This window comes from Arachis ipaensis, chromosome B3 (genome assembly GCF_059453495.1).
Source record: "Arachis ipaensis isolate K30076 ecotype BB chromosome B3, ASM5945349v1, whole genome shotgun sequence".
NCBI classification, from domain to species: Eukaryota; Viridiplantae; Streptophyta; class Magnoliopsida; order Fabales; family Fabaceae; genus Arachis; species Arachis ipaensis.
In genome coordinates this window covers 62,399,798-62,417,509 of record NC_142438.1, presented here as the reverse complement: position 1 = coordinate 62,417,509, position 17,712 = coordinate 62,399,798, and the positions used below count along the sequence as shown (strand labels likewise).

The 17,712-nt window shown below is 37.2% G+C and overlaps 1 non-coding gene across 1 annotated transcript; it reads left to right on the top strand.

The window, feature by feature from the left end:
- Window positions 1-6,668: 6,668 nt before the first annotated feature.
- LOC148570862 (small nucleolar RNA R71) lies at window positions 6,669-6,772 on the top strand. The gene has a single exon (XR_015908533.1). It is a non-coding gene; the product is annotated as a small nucleolar RNA R71 (small nucleolar RNA).
- The last annotated feature ends 10,940 nt before the right edge of the window (window positions 6,773-17,712 follow it).

The following is a 17,712-nucleotide window of genomic DNA, read 5'->3' as shown; positions in this document are numbered from 1 at the left end:
CCCGTAGAAAGGATTGGGCAAGAAGCTTGGATGATGCTCTGTGGGCATACAGAACAGCATTCAAGACTCCTATAGGGACCTCTCCATACCAACTTGTATATGGTAAGGCATGTCACCTGCCCGTGGAACTGGAACATAAAGCCTACTGGGCAACCAGATTCCTGAACTTTGTACCAAATTAGCTGGAGAAAAAAGATTGCTTCAGCTAAATAAGCTAGAGGAATTCAGATTCACTGCTTTTGAAAATGCCAAGCTTTATAAAGAGAAATAAAAAAAGTGGCATGACAGAAAGCTGTCATCTAGAATCTTTGAACCAGGACAGAAGGTTCTGTTGTTTAACTCTAGACTCAGGCTATTCCCCGGGAAACTGAAATCCCGGTGGAGGGGACCATATGTGATTACAAGTGTATCACCATATGGTTATGTGGAACTTCCAGATATTGATTCTGATAAGAAGTTCATTGTTAATGGACAGAGAATCAAGCACTATCTTGAAGGCAATATTGAGCAAGAGTGCTCAAGACTAAAGCTAAATTAAAAGCTCAGCAAGGTCCAGCTAAAGACAATAAAGAAGCGCTTGCTGGGAGGCAACCCAGCCAAGGGGCATCGCTTCCTCTAAGCATTTTTCCCTATTCTTGATTTTATTTTTTTATATAAAGTTCATTGATACTAAGGTAAAGATTCAATTGTATAAGTTTACAGGGTTACAGAAGGATTCTGCACACAAAACAGAGAAAAAGATTTCACTGGCAAGAAAACGCCAGTAAAAGTCTGTTTTGGGCGTTCAACGCCCAAAAGAAGCATCCACTGGGCGTTGAACGCCAGTAAGGATAGCCATCTGGGCGTTAAATGCCAGAAAGAAGCATCTTCTGGGCGTTGAACGCCAGAAAGAAGCTCCTTCTGGGCGTTTAACGCCAGATTTACAGCGTCCTGGGCGTTCAGAAAAACGCCCAGTGACAAAGGAGTTCCTGGCGTTCAACGCCAGAAAGAAGCAACAGCTGGGCATTGAAGGCCCAGGAGAAGCAGCAGTTGGGCGTTGAACGCCTAAAACATGCAGCGTTTGGGCGTTCAAACGCCAGGATGGTGGGGAGGTGGTAAATTCGTTTTTTCTTCATATTTTTCATTTTAATCTTAATTTTCATGTTTCAATTCATGATTTCTTGCATAAACATGTTACAAACCCTGATTTCTAAAATCCCTAATTTCTAAAAACCCTTCTTTAAAAATATTAAATGTATCTTAATCCATAAGCACAAATCCTTTTTTTCAATCCAATTCAACTCCTTTTCAAAATTTTCAAAACAAATCTATCTCTTTTCATTCAAAAATCTTTTCAACTAATCAATATCTTTTTCAAATCTCCATATTATCTTTTTCAAAAATCCAATTTTATCTTTTTCAAATATCTTTCATATCTTTTCAATTTTAAATTATATCTTTTCTTATCATACTTATTTTTTTTAAATCATATCTTCTATCTTATCTTTCTCCCTATTTTCGAAAACCCCCGCTCCCTTTTAAAAACCCATTCGGCCTCCTTCCTCTCATCCACCATCCTACACTAGCTCTCCTTCTATCCCTCTCCTTTCTTTTCTTTTGCTTGAGGACAAGCAAACCTCTAAGTTTGGTGCGTTTATCCGTGATCACTAAACCATACCCACTAAGATCATGGCTCCTAAAGGAAAACAACCCACTCCAAGAGGCAAGAAAGAGAGTATTCCAAAACCACTTTGGAATCAAGGGAAGTTCTTAACTAAAGAACATTCAGACCATTATTACAAAATAATGGGTCTAAGATCAGTGATCCCGGAAGTTAGATCCGATCTGAAAGAAGACGAATATCCGGAGATCCAGGAGCAAATTCGAATCAGGAACTGGGAGATCCTAGCTAATCCTGAAACGAAAGTAGGAAGGAATATGGTCCAGGAGTTCTATGATAATATGTGGCAAACAGACAAGCAAAGACTATCTGGATCTGCTCTCTATGACTATCGGACCTTGGTCAGAGGAAAGATTGTTCATACCCACCCTGACAAGATCAGGGAGATCTTAAAGCTACCTCAGCTGAAAAACGATCCAGACTCCTTCAATAGGAGAATGATGAGAACAGACAAGGGCTTGGATAAGATTCTAGAGGATATATGTATCCCTGGAGCCAGGTGGACCACCAGCACGAAGGGTGTCCCAAATCAACTCAAAAGAGAAGATCTCAAACCAGTCGCCAGAGGATGGCTGGACTTCATTGGGCATTCTCTGCTGCCCACTAGCAACTGTTCTGAAGTCACTATTAGAAGAGAAGTGATGATCCATTGCGTCATGATGGGAAAAGAAGTGGAAGTTCATCAACTGATTTCAACTGAATTTTACAAAATTGCAAACAAAAATTCCAAAGATACCAGGTTGGCTTATCCAAGCTTGATTTCTATGCCCTGCAAGGACGCTGGAGTAAGGATGGGAATAACTGAGTATATCAGTTGAGCGGCCAATCACCAAAGCATCAATGGAAAAACAACAAGCACAGGATGACCCCATCAAGAAGAGAACACAGGAAATTCTCCCAAAAATCCTTCAATCTGAATACTGGGAGTATCTTGAAACATCTATTACCAAGATGCAAGAAGCTATGGAACAAATAAAGAAAGAACAGAAGGAACAAAGTAGCATTCTTTGCTATTTGCTTAAAGAACAGGAGGAGCAAGGGCGTGATTTAAGGGAATTGAAGCGCCAGAAATTATCTCTTGAAGGACCAAGCACCCCGCAGATTAGAGGAACATCCACTTCCCAGAACACAGGTTGTTAAATTCCAATCTTAGCCTGAACTCTGTGATAACTATTTTTATTTTAGTTTTACCTTAGGAGTCATATATAGTAGTAATTAGTATCTATATTTTTTATTTTATCTCCAATTAAGCTATAATTTAATTTTATCATCATCATTAAACATGAATAAAATAGAAGAATTTCTTTAGAATAAGAGGCAATAAATTTCGAGTTTTTTTTTTACAAGAAAAATTCTAATTATTTACATGTGGTGGCAATGCTTTCTGTCTCCTGAATGAATGCTTGAACAGTGCATATGTCTTTTGAATTTGATGTTTAAGACTGTTAAATATATTGGCTCTTGAAAGAATGATGAACATGAGACATGTTATTGATAATCTGAAAAATCATAAAAATGATTCTTGAAGCAAGAAAAAGCAGTGAATACAAAAGCTTGCAGAAAAAAAATATAGAAAGAAAAAGAAAAAGCAAGCTGAAAAAGCCAAAGCTCTTAAAACCAAAAGGCAAGAGCAAAAGGCCAATAGCCCTTAAAACCAAAAGGCAAGGGTAAAAAGGATCCAAGGCTTTGAGCATCAGTGGATAGGAGGGCCTAAAGGAATAAAATCCTAGCCTAAGCGGCTAAACCAAGCTGTCCCTAACCATGTGCTTGTGGCGTGAAGGTGTCAAGTGAAAACTTGAGACTGAGCGGTTAAAGTCAAGGTCCAAAGCAAAAAGAAGAGTGTGCTTAAGAACTCTGGACACCTCTAATTGGGGACTTTAGCAAAGCTGAGTCACAATCTGAAAAGGTTCACCCAATTATGTGTCTGTGGCATTTACGTATCCGGTGGTAACACTGGAAAACAAAGTGCTTAGGGCCACGGCCAAGACTCATAAAGTAGCTGTGTTCAAGAATCATCATACTGAAATAGGAGAATCAATAACACTATCTACATTCTAAGTTCCTATATATGCCAATCACTCTGAGCTTCAATGGATAAAGTGAGATGCCAAAACTATTCGGAAGCAAAAAGCTACTAGTCCCGCTCATCTAATTAGAATCTGAGCTTCACTCAAAAACTCTGAGATATTATTGCTTCTTGACTTATTAGTAGTCTATTTTATTTATCTAGTTGCTTGGGGACAAGCAACAGTTTAAGTTTGGTGTTGTGATGAGCGGATATTTTATACGCTTTTTGGGGTTAATTTCATATAGTTTTTAGTATGTTTTACTTAGTTTTTAGTTTATTTTCATTAGTTTCTAGGCAAAATTCATATTTATGGACTTTACTATGAGTTTGTGTGTTTTTCTGTAATTTCAGGTATTTTCTGGCTGAAATTGAGGGAGCTGGGCAAAAATCTGATTCGGCTGAAAAAGGACTGCTGATGCTGTTGGATTCTGACCTCTCTGCACTCGGAATGGAATTTCTGGAGCTACAGAAGTTCAAATGGCGCGCTTCCAATTGCATTGGAAAGTAGACATCCAGGGATTTCCAGCAGTATATAATAGTCCATATTTTGCTCAAGGATAGACGACGTAAACTGGCGTTCAACGCCAGTTTCATGTTGCAGCCTGGCGTCCAGCGCCAGAAACAAGTTACACGTTGGAGTTCAACGCCAGAAACAGGTTACAACCTGGCGTTGAACGCCCAAAACAGCCCATGCACGTGAGAAGCTTAAGTCTCAGCCCCAGCATACACCAAGTGGGCCCCAGAAGTGGATTTCTGCACCAGCTATCATAGTTTACTCATTTTCTGTAAACCTAGGTTACTAGTTTAGTATTTAAACAACTTTTAGAGATTTATTTTGTATCTCATGACATTTTAGATCAAAACTTTGTACCTTTTGACGGCATGAGTCTCTAAACTCCATTGTTGGGGGTGAGGAGCTCTGCTGTGTCTCGATGAACTAATGCAAGTATTTCTGTTTTCCATTCAAACATGTGTGTTCCTATCTAAGATATCCATTCGCACTTCAATATGAATGTGATTAACGTGACAATCATCATCATTCCTCCACGAATGCGTGCCTGAAAACCACTTACGTTCTGCTGTAGAATGAATGAATATCTCTTAGATCTCTTAATCGGAATCTTCGTGGTATAAGCTAGATTGATGGCAGCATTCAAGAGAATCCGGAAAGTCTAAACCTTGTCTGTGGTATTCCGAGTAGGATTCAGGGATTGAATGACTGTGACGAGCTTCAAACTCGCAAGTGCTGGGCGTAGTGACAGACGCAAAAGGATAGTAAATCCTATTCCGGTACGATTGAGAACCTGCAGATGATTAGCCGTGCGGTGACAGCGCACCTGGACCCTTTTCACTGGAAGGATGGATGGTAGCCATTGACAACGGTGATCCACCAACACATAGCTTGCCATAGGAGGAGATGCGTGCGTGAATCAAAAACAGAGGAAAGCAGAATTTTAGAAGACAAAGCATCTCCAAAACTCCAACATATTCTCCATCATCGCATACAAGTATAATTTGTGTTCTGCCCTTTTATTCCTTGCAATCAAATTTGATAAGTGAATTATTTTATTGTTTTCCTGACTAAGAGTTACAAGATAACCATAGATTGCTTCAAGCCAACAATCTCCGTGGGATCGACCCTTACTCACGTAAGGTATTACTTGGACGACCCAGTGCACTTGCTGGTTAGTTGTGCGAATTTGTGAAGAACTGTGATTTCCAATTTCGTGCACCATTTCTCCATTACAGAGAGTGGCATTAAGTTTATTCCTGACCCCAGGTCACACAGAGCCTTCTCAAAGGTCATGCTGCCTATTTTGCAAGGAATTAGGAATTTACCAGGATCCTGTTTCTTTTGAGGTAATTTCTGCCTATCCAATGCATTTAGTTCATTGGTGAGCAAAGGAGGTTCATCTTCCCAAGTCTCATTACCAAATAATTTGGCATTCAGCTTCATGATTGCACCAATGTACTTGGCAACTTTTTTTCAGTAATGTCTTCATTCTCTTCAGAAGAAGAGTACTCATCAGAGCTCAAGAAGGCCAGAAGGAGGTTCAATGGAATCTCTATGGTCTCTAGATGAGCCTCAGCTTCCTTTAGGTCCTCACTGAGCGTCCCAGGAGGTCTTCCTCATTGGGATTCACGTCCTCTCCCTCCCTTGTAGGTTCGGCCATGATGGTTAAATCTATGGCCTTGCACTCTCTTTTTGGATTCTCTTCTGTATTGCTTGGGAGAGTACTAGGAGGGATTTTAGTGACTCTTTTACTCAGCTGGCCCACTTGTGCCTCCAAATTTCTAATGGAGGATCTTGTTTCATTCATGAAACTCAAAGTGGCCTTAGATAGATTAGAGACTATATTTGCCAAGCTAGATGGATTCTGCTCAGAATTCTCTGTCTGTTGCTGAGTGGATGATGGAAAAAGTTTACTATTGTTAAACCTGTTTCTTCCACCATTATTAAAGCCTTGTTGAGGCTTTTGTTGATCCTTCCATGAGAAATTTGGATGATTTCTCCATGAGGGATTATAGGTGTTTCCATAGGGTTCACCCATGTAATTCACCTCTGCTATTGCAGGGTTCTCAAGATCATAAGCTTCTTCTTCAGAAGATGCCTCTTTAGTACTGTTGGATGATTCCTTCAATCCATTCAGACTCTTAGAGATCATATTGACTTGTTGAGTCAATATTTTATTCTAAGCCAATATGGCATTCAGAGTATCAATTTCAAGAACTCCTTTCCTCTGAGGCGTCTCATTACTCACAGGATCCCTTTCAGAAGTGTACATGAACTGGTTATTTGCAACAATGTCAATGAGTTCTTGAGCTTCTGCAGGTGTTTTCTTTAGGTGAATGGATCCACCTGCAGAATGGTCCAATGACATCTTTGATAATTCAGACAGACCATCATAGAATATATCCAGGATAGTCCATTCTGAAAGCATGTCAGAATGACACTTTTTGGTCAGTTCCTTGTATCTCTCCCAAGCTTTATAGAGGGATTCACCTTCCTTTTGTCTGAAGGTTTGAACATCCACTCTAAGCTTGCTAAGCTTTTGAGGAGGAAAGAACTTAGCTAAGAAAGTCGTGACCAGCTTATCCCAAGAGTTCAGACTGTCTTTAGGTTGAGAGTCCAACCATATTCTAGCTCTGTCTCTTACAGCAAATGGGAAAAGCATAAGCCTGTATATCTCGAGATCAACCCCATTGGTCTTAACAGTATCACAGATCTGCAAGAATTCAGTTAAGAACAGAAAGGGATCTTCGGATGGAAGTCCATAAAACTTGCAATTCTGTTGCATTAGAGAAACTAATTGAGGTTTCAGCTCAAAATTGTTTGCTCCAATGACAGGGATTGAGATGCTTCTTCCATGTAAATTGGAATTAGGTGCAGTAAAGTCACCAAGCATCTTCCTTGCATTTTTATTATTTTCGGCCATTCCTCCTTTTTCGAAAATTTCTGTCAGATTTTCTCCAGAGAGTTGTGCTTTAGCTTCCCTTAGCTTCCTCTTCAGAGTTCTTTTAGGTTCAGGATCAGCTTCAACAAGAATGTTCTTGTCCTTGTTCCTGCTCATATGAAAAAGAAGAGAACAGAAAATATGGAATCCTCTATGTTACAGTATAGAGATTCCTTTATGTGAGTGGAAGAAGATATGAATAGAAGAAGGAGAATCCAAACACAAGGGTGAGGAGTAGGTTCGAATTCTTAGATGAAAGAGGGGTGTTAGTAGATGAATAAATAAACAGAAGGAGGTGAGAGGGAGAGAATTTTGAAAAAAAAATAAATTAAAATAAAAAATATTTTTGTTTTTAATTTAAAATTAAAATTAGAATTCAAAAATTAAGAGAGGAAAATTGAATCAAATTAAATTAAATTTAAAAAAATTAGTTAATTTAAAAAGGAATTTTGAAAAAGAGGGAAAGGATTTTCAAAAATTAGAGAGAGAATTAGTTAGGTAGTTTTGAAAAAGATATGATTGAAACAAAAAGATAGGATTGGTTTGAAAAAGATTTGAAAATCAATTTTTGAAAAGATAAGAAGTTAGAAAAGATTTTGAAATTGATTTTGAAAAAGATATGATTGAAACTTAATTTGAAAAAGATTTGAAAAAGAAATTTGAAAAGATTTGAATTTTGAAATCAAAGTTGATTACTTGACTAACAAGAAACTAAAAAGATATGATTCTAGAGTTTAAAGATTGAACCTTTCTTATTAGGCAAGTAACAAACTTAAAAATTTTGAATCAATCACATTAATTGTTAATAAAGATTTTGAAAATCAATCATAAAGTTTTCGAAAATATGAAGGAAAAATTGAAAAAGATTTTATTTTTGAAAAAGATTTGAAAAAGATAGAATTTTTAAATTGAAAATTTGATTTGACTCATAAGAAACAACTAAATTTTAAAAACTTTTGAAAAAGTCAACTCAAATTTTCGAAAATTTATGAGTGAAAAAGGGAAAGATATTTTTTTTATTTTTGAATTTTAACAAGGAAAGAGAAAAACATCAAAAAGACTCAATGCATGAAAATTTTGGATCAAAACAAAGGAAACATGCAAGAACACTTTGAATGCAAAGATGAACACCAAGAACACTTTGAAGATCATGATGAACATCAAGTATGTATTTTTGAAAAAAATTTTAATAAAAGAAAACATGCAAGACACCAAACTTAGAAATTTTTAATATTTAGACACTAAGAATTCAAGAATGCATATGAAAAACAAGAAAAGACACAAAATAAGAAATTTTAAAGATCAAACAAGAAGACTTATCAAGAACAACTTGAAGATCATGAAGAACAAGAAAGAAACTCAATGCATGTGTTTTCGAAAAATTTTTAAGAAAAATAAAAGGATGCAATTGACACCAAACTTAAAAATTGACACAAGACTCAAATAAGAAACACAAAATTATTTTTGATTTTATGATTTTATTAATTTTTTTTTGGTTTTTTCGAAAATTATTTTGGGAAAAACGAAAAAGAAGAAATTTTTTTTATTATTTACGAAAAAAAGTAATAAAAAACTTAAAATTAAAATAAAATTACCTAATCTGAGCAACAAGATGAACCGTCAGTTGTCGAAACTCGAATAATCCCCGGCAACGGCGCCAAAAACTTGGTGCACGAAATTGTGATCATCAATAGCACCAAAAACTTGGTACGCACAATTGTAATCTCAACTCTATATCACAACTTCGCACAACTAACCAGCAAGTGCACTGGGTCGTCCAAGTAATAAACCTTACGTGAGTAAGGGTCGATCCCACGGAGATTGTCGACCTGAAGCAAGCTATGGTCACCTTGTAAATCTCAGTCAGGCGGATTCAAATGGGTATAGTAAATTGATAATAAAAACATAAATAAAATATAAACTGGGATAGAGATACTTATGTAATTCATTGGTGAGAATTTCAGATAAGCGTATAGAGATGCTTTCGTTCCTTCTGAACCTCTGCTTTCCTGCTGTCTTCATCCAATCATTCCTACTCCTTTCCATGGCAAGCTTTATGTAGGGCATCACCGTTGTCAATGGCTACATCCCATCCTCTCTGTGAAAATGGTCCAATGCACTGTCACTGCATGGCTAATCATCTGTCGGTTCTCGATCATACTGGAATAGGATTTACTATCCTTTTGCGTTTGTCACTACGCCCAGCACTCGCGAGTTTGAAGCTCGTCACAGCCATCCCTTCCCAGATCCTACTCGGAATACCACAGACAATGTTTAGACTTTCCGGATCTCAGAAATGGCCGTCCATGGGTTCTAACTTATACTATGAAGATTCTAATATCTCGGACTCGGTCCTCTGTATTAGATATCTAAGAGATATTTATTCTAGCTTGTTTGCATGTAGAAAAGAAGTGTTTGTCAAGCACGCGTTCATAAGTGAGAATGATGATGAGCGTCACATAATCATCACATTCATCATGTTCTTGGGTGCGAATGGATATCTTAGAATAGGAATAAGCTTGAATTGAATAGAAACACAATAGTACTTTGTATTAATTCATGAGGAACAGCAGAGCTCCACACCTTAATCTATGGTGTGTAAAAACTCTACCGTTGAAAATACATAAGTGATGAAGGTTCAGGCATGGCCGAATGGCCAGCCCCCAAACGTGATCTAAAGATGAAACTAAAGATGTAAATACAATAGTAAAAAGTCCTATTTATGCTAAACTAGTTACTAGGGTTTACAGAAATGAGTAAATGATGCAGAAATCCACTTTCGGAGCCCACTTGGTGTGTGCTTGGGCTGAGCATTGAGCTTTACACGTGTAGAGACTTCTCTTGGAGTTGAATGCCAGTTTGTTACCTGTTTCTGGCGTTTAACTCCACTTTGCAACCTGTTTCTGGCGTTTAACTCCAGAATACAGCATGGAACTGGCGTTGAATGCCAGTTTGCATCGTCTAAACTCTGGCAAAGTATGGACTATTATATATTGCTGGAAAGCCCTGGATGTCTACTTCCCAACGCAATTGAGAGTGAACCATTTGAAGTTCTGTAGCTCCAGAAAATCCACCTTGAGTGCAGGGAGGTCAGAATCCAACAGTATCTGCAGTCCTTCTTCAACCTCTGAATCTGATTTTTGCTCAAGTCCCTCAATTTCAGCCAGAAATTACCTGAAATCACAAAAAAATACACAAACTCATAGTAAAGTCCAAAAATATGAATTTTAATTAAAAACAAATAAAAATATACTAAAAACTAACTAAATCATACTAAAAATTATGTAAAAACAATGCCAAAAAGCGTATAAATTATCCGCTCATCAACAGCATCATGAGGGGAGAACATCAATGTTGGAAAAATGATAGCCAACAACATACACAAGGTGCTGAAAAGCACCAAGGATAGCACTAGGCATGCATTTTCCAGCATTATTCAGAGGCTGTGTGATGAGGCTAGGGTGGAAAAGATAATAGATGAAGTTTTGGTGGACCAAGACAAGCCCATAACCACCAAGAAGATGGCCGAAGTAATGGCTATTAACCTACTACAACAAAGGGCAAGAGGGCAAAGAGCTCATATTCAAGAGCCACAAGGGCCACCATAAGAAGGAGAAGCTAATGATCAACCACAATACCTACCACTTCCACCACCACCATATCCACAATTTTTTGAAGGTTTTAACTGGAAGCAAATGCAAGGAGACATCCACCAAATGTAAGGAGATATACACCACTTAAGATAGGATGTCAACCAACTCAGGGAGCAACAAAAATAATGGGACCAAGTACAAGAGAGCATGCAACAACTCCAAGGAAGCATGGAGTATATGAAGGAGTAGCAAGGCCACTTCAACTAGGAAGAGATGAAAAACAGCCTCAACACAATCATGGAGCAACAACGAATCCAACAAGAGAGTCTTGCTGAATTCAGAGCCTTTTTTGAGGCCAGAACTATAGCAAGAAGGCAATATGATTGCTATGCACAAGCAAAATTGAGCCACTTGTGTAATGCAGTGGCCAATATGAACCCCAATTATCCAACATACATGCAAAAGATGGAAGAACTCAGTGCAAGGCAGGAAGGAAATTACGGACAAACACAAAGAAAGTGAAAGGAATTACATGAGAAGGCTAGGATTCTGGAAGGCCAAGGACACCAAAGCACAGGAAGGATCATCCAAGAGAAAGAAAGATGGTGATGACTCATCCTCCAATGAAACCAATGATCCCTCATTATGCGTTCCCATGCTGCCATCAACTCTATGCCAAACAACAATCCATGAAAACCACAGAAATCAACCCTATTTTTTTCTTAAATTCCAAAAATCACCTTCCTTGTCAGCACAGAAAAACACAAGTCCAAAGGGGTCAAAACCAGAAAAAAACTTCCAACATGAAAAAATTACAAATTTAAGACCAATCCATAGAGAAAGCATACAAGGCACACCAAACAATGAGCAGAATCTTTAAAATCAGTGAGCAGCATCAAACAAAAGCACAAGCATCAAGATTTACCTTCCGAGTGTACAAGCAAAAGCAAGTTCCAGGTTTTACACGTCCAGCTCTGCCCCAGCACTGCCTTGCATTTTCTTGAGATATCCAATCTTCAACCATGCTAGAAAATTTCTATAACAACCACAAAACAATAATAGTAAAACAGATTTAAACAAATTCCGGCAACATTTCAGCAGCAATTTAGCATATTTTTCAAATTCACTCAATCAAATCAATATCCATATGAATACAATAACAGTTAAACAAAATTCACATATTCATCCATATGAAATAAGCAGCAATTATAGAAACCTTTATTCCAGCCTAAAGCATAAACTTCTTACGTTGTATTTCAACTTAAAGCCATAAAACAACTGACTCAATCATATAATTCATCATATGCATACTTTATCAATCCAGGGTTACAAAAGAAAATAGAAACTTCATTCAATATGCAAAAACAAGCAGTTATAAAATCAGGTAGAAATAGCACCAACAAACCATAGTACCGTACACTTAAACATTAAATTGTCTCATTATTTTGAATTAGATCTGTGATCTGATATTTAAACCAAGTAATATTCCATCAAACTTGTTTAAGAACTATCAGAATTGCTAAGCTGCTTTTTGTTACCATCATAATTCATAATTATCAAGATTTTCTTATAACTAGCACAGTTCTTTGTTGGAATATTTTCAAATGTTATTGAACCTAATCTTGAAAAAACTTGTATAGTTAAAAAAAAACTAACCATAAATTATTTACTAGCAACAAACTCGACTGTTCCTCTACATAGCTCAGCCCTTTCATCAGCATCCTTACGCCTACCATCTGGACCCAAATTGCAGTGGTAGTCCCGCGGAGTTTTATCACTAAATCCTGTCAAACAAATACATGGTCATAAATAAATGGTTTTCCATGCCATGAAAAGCAAAACAGTGCATAATCCCACCATATAGGTACAATTTGACTTAGGTTGAAGCTACTGCATAAGGCTTTGACACATAAGCACAGTGTTTTTTCTTTTCTTTTCCGATTCACACATAAGCACATTGATTATTAATAAGCTCTGCTCCAATGAATTTTGATGATGCTCACTCATTTACATTTATTTCTTTTACTTTTTTTTCTATTTAGGAGGATCCCTTATCCTATAATTTCTTGTATCCCCTTATCTCTCTTAAATAAGATTTTTCTTTTATCAGAAAGAGAGTTTCATGAGCAACAATAATCACATTTAATAGTAAGCTATAGATAACTAGTGCATCAAACAACATTCATGATCATTCAACAAACAATTCACAAAAATTTATTCCAAACACATTCAAAATAGAAAAACTTTTCTAGACCTAATTCCTCTACAAACTATGTTCAGCCTACCTAACAACCTATAATCCACTACGACATGCATATCTAACTAAGTCTAACTAAGCAAAATTAACAAAATTGAAAGAAAATGCAGTAAATGACCTGGGAATGTAGAAGCAGAATAGGGGAAAGGGGACAGGAAGAAATGGTGGTGAGGCAGTAGCGTCGGTTGCGGATGACTCCCTTCCTTTTTGCAAACGACGGCAACAGAAGCTTCACTGGCGGTCAGTGTGGCTCGACGGTGGTGACGGGGATGACTCCTTCCTTTCCCGTCGTTTTTCCTCTTCTCCACTGCTCATATCGGCGTCGACGACGGTGAGGGGGAACTTCGGTGGCGTCGCGTGTGACAGCAGCAGCAGTGGCTTCAATGGCGACGGCAGCAAGCTCCACGAACAGTGATGGTTCAAGCTTGATGGAAGGCAGAACGGCAATGGCAAGGCGTGAACGGAGGCGACTCTAGGCAACAACCCCTCCTTCGCGAGTTCTCCCTCTCTGCGCGAACTCTCTCTTCTCGACAACAAAGCGGCGACTTTCTCCTCTGGGCTTGACAGTTCGGCGGCAGCGGAACGGGGTGGGCGCGGCGGCAACAAGCCAGCGACGCTCTTCTCTTTTCCTCCCTCGTTGATCTCTGCGTGGGTGTGTTTGTTGTGAAGTTAGAAGTGTGTGTGTGTTATACTGTTATGTCTAAGGGGAGGGTTTTTGTGGCTGAAGGGGCTGGGTTGGGGGTAAGGAAAATTAGGGATTTTTTTTGTTTAATTTGGGAATTTTGGGATTTACAGTTAGAAATTAAAGATTTTATAAAAGAATAACGATAGATATAAAAAGATATTTTGATAAAATTAGAAGGTAGAGTAATTTTAAAATTAAATATATTTTATTAAAAATATTTAAAAATATTATTTATCAACATATTATTAAATTTAATTAATTATTTTTAATTTAAATTATAAAATAAAAATATAAAATAATCAATTATAATAAAAATTACAAACATGTTAATTAATTTAACTCTAAATATTCATAAAACTAATTTAATTACTTTAAATTAATTTCTAAAAATAAGTAATTTAAATTAATAAAATAAACTATAATTTATTCATAATAGAAATTACTTAAATTAAACTATATAATTCTTCCATTATTGAATTTTAATCTCTATCATGTAAAATATTAAATTATAATAAAATTACATAAAAATCTTGATTAATATAAAAATCAGTTAAATAGATGTTTTACAACAAAAATTCTTGTATTTTGTGACAAACAAATAACTTGTTACAAACAATATTGAATTTTGTAACAAATTAATTTTTTGTTACAAAATAATTAGAGTTTTTGAAACAAAGGGATATTTTGTTACAAAATATTTTGAACTTTTGCAACAACTTTATCTTATGTTACAAAATATTATAAAATTTTGCAACAAAATACCGATTCGTTACAAAAGCTAATACAATTCGTAACAGAAAAACTAAGTCGTTACAAAATAACAAAATATTTTGTAACAAATTATATTGTTGTTACAAAATATTATTATGATGTAACAATTACTAAGTTTTGTTATAAAAAAGTAATTTTTTGTAACAATTTTAAATTTGTTACAAAGTTTTTGTTACAAATATTTCATTTTCTTGTAGTGTGTTTAGTCTTTTATGTTCTGAAGTGTTTTTATGAGTCTTTTATGTTTATGCTTTAATTTGAAGAAAGAAAATGTTGTTTAAGTTTCATGAACATCAAATAAAAGTAGTTTGTTTCCACATGAGTCAATGGTGAGTTGTTACAAAAACAAGAGTAAAGAGACTAGGACCAAGTGAGAAAATTCAGGACTAAGAGATAAGGAACTAAGTATAGAACCTTGAATGAATTTGGAAGAAAATAAGTCATAATGAACAATTGGACTTAGAGGATATGACAAGTAGATGCTAGGGATGACTCTTGAATATCCATAGAACCAAGAAGTAGTAAGCAAATGACCCAAGGCTCTGAGCATCAATTACTAGGATAAAAGAAAGAAACAAATGGCTCAAAAGAGCCAAAGATCCTAGTAGATTCATGTGGTGAAGATGTGTCAAGAAGAGAGACCTGGGAAAGTAAATTCTTAGGGGTGTTTCAACACCGAGTACCCTAAAACTAACTGGTTTGGGAGTGCTAATTGAAAGCTTAATCTAAAGGGTTGTCTTGAGACAAAACACTTAGAGTCGTGGTCAATTGAAAAGAAAAGTGAAAAGGAAAGAACAATCAAAGGATCGGAAAAGGAACAATTCTTGCTACTTCAAGGTGACAATCAATAGAAAGGGCTCCTAAGGCAAACACTTGAAAGAATCCTCAAGAGTCTAGGAATTTATTGTGACATGAGAACAATAAGATTCATACATGAGTTAACACTTAGCCCATATCCTTAGAAGAATGCATTTCTTTTAAGGTCAAGTCTCAACCCATTTAAGAATAACTCAGATTGATTTGCTTGGGGACAAGCAAAGCTTAAGTTTGGTATTGTGATGACTTGCATCATCTACCTCTTTCTCTTATCTAAAAGGACCATAAAAAGAGCATAATCTCATTGAATCAATGCAATCTCATGGAATAAATAATAAATGTTATGGTACATTGCTTTGAAATGAGTTTATGTTGAATTTCAGGTGAAAAGAACAACAAAAGAAAGAGAAACTAAGAAAAAGAGGCTGGGCATGTGAAGCTGGGCGTGCCACTTGGAACAAATGCCACCAAATAGTATGGGTGTGGCATGCCAGCACCAGGGCGTGGTACGCCAGTTGAAAACTCCAAAGAAGAGTTCTTGAGGCTTTAATAAGGGCGTGGCACGCCAGTTATATTTTCCAGAGAAGAGTTCTTGGAGCTTTAACAAGGATGTGGCACGCCAGTTATACTTTCCAGAGAGCAAGATTGAAGGCCACAAAGGGGCGTGGAACGCCAGGCTTGGCGTGGCTCACCAACCCCATCATATGCTATGGGAATGCTACTTGAACTTGTAGGCGTGGCACGCCAGTTCACTGATCCAGAAAGGGAACACACACTGGGTGTTCCACTTGATATCGAAGGCGTGGCACGCCAACTATTACCCAACACTTGGGCGTGCCACTTGGGACTCTAGGCGTGGCACGCCAGGCTTGAAGGGGTTCACACCAACATGGGCATGCCACTTGAACACGAAGGCGTGGCATGCCAGTTCAAGTTTCCAGAGAATGAGGTAAAGGTCCAACACTTGGGCGTGCAACTTAGTGTCGAAGGCGTGGCATGCCAACTAGCATCATTGACTTGGGCGTGCCACTTGATGTCGAAGGCGTGGCACGCCAACCCCAGCAACCAAAGAAGAAGAAGACTGGGTGTGCCACTTGAGCTTTAAGGCGTGGCACGCCAAGACCAGATAACCCTGGGCGTGCAACTTGAATTCCGGGAGTGGCATGCCAGCTACTGAAACAAGGGAACCATGCATGCAATACATGGGCGTGGTGATACAAGGATTTATACTGGTTCGGAACTCCACAAAATAATTCCGTTGTTAGTATAGTCCAAACCAATAGTCAATCCTCGAATCAAATTAAATTTTTGGTTTTGTCACAAGTACAAACCCCAAAAAGAATTAACCGAAGTATTTGGACTCTGGGTTGTCTCCCTAGGATGCAATGAAGTGGTCAATTATTGGCTATGAAGGGGTAAAGGGGGTTTTGGTTTATAAGAGTGCAAGAAAAGTAAATTAAGCAAGTAATTAAAGAAAGCAAGACAAAGAACTCTTGGCTAAGACTTAGGTAACTGAGATCACCATCCTTGTCAACAACCAAATATTGATAATCATGAGAGGCCAACCTATTAAGTCTACTTCCCAAAAGCCTTAAGTACGTAACATTTACTCCTAAGCTTGAAGTACATCAAATAGGTTTGATCACATCAACCCTTAAGTCCCAACCTACCTACTAATCAACTTAGTAGTGGGTTAGCGTCAATGGGTATCAAATTGATCACCATGGGTTCTCAAATCACCACATTCATTATACCCAATGACTCAAGGTCGCTCAATTCCCTTAGCCTAGGCCAAGAGTCAAGAGAACTACTCAAAAACTAAAGAGAACATTCCATCAAATACATAGAGTGCAATAAAAGTAAACATCATAATTTGCAAGAAATAGTAAAATCTAACAACTACCAATTGCAAGGGAAGTAAATCAACAACTCAATTCATCAATAAAAAGATACATCAACATCAAATTGTATTAAATGTAAACCAAATCCAATGTGAGTTCATCATCTCAAAAGAGAGCAAAATGAGAAATTAACTTTACAACTAAGAAAATCAAGATGTAGAAATGAGAAATTATAAAGGAAACAAGATGAGATCAAGAAATTAAACATGGATCTATGACAATTTAACCTAATCATAACCTAATTCTAGAGAGAAGAGGAAGCTTCTTGGTGCCCGAAATTGTGATCTCAATGGCGCCAACAACTTGGTGAGCACAATCGTAATCTCAATTCTTTGTCACAACTTCACACAACTACCCAGCAAGTGCACTGGGTCGTCCAAGTAATAAACCTTACGTGAGTAAGGGTCGATCCCACGGAGATTGTCAGCTCGAAGCAAGCTATGGTCACCTTGTAAATCTCAGTCAGGGGGATTCAAATGGTTATGGTGAATTGATAATAGAAATAT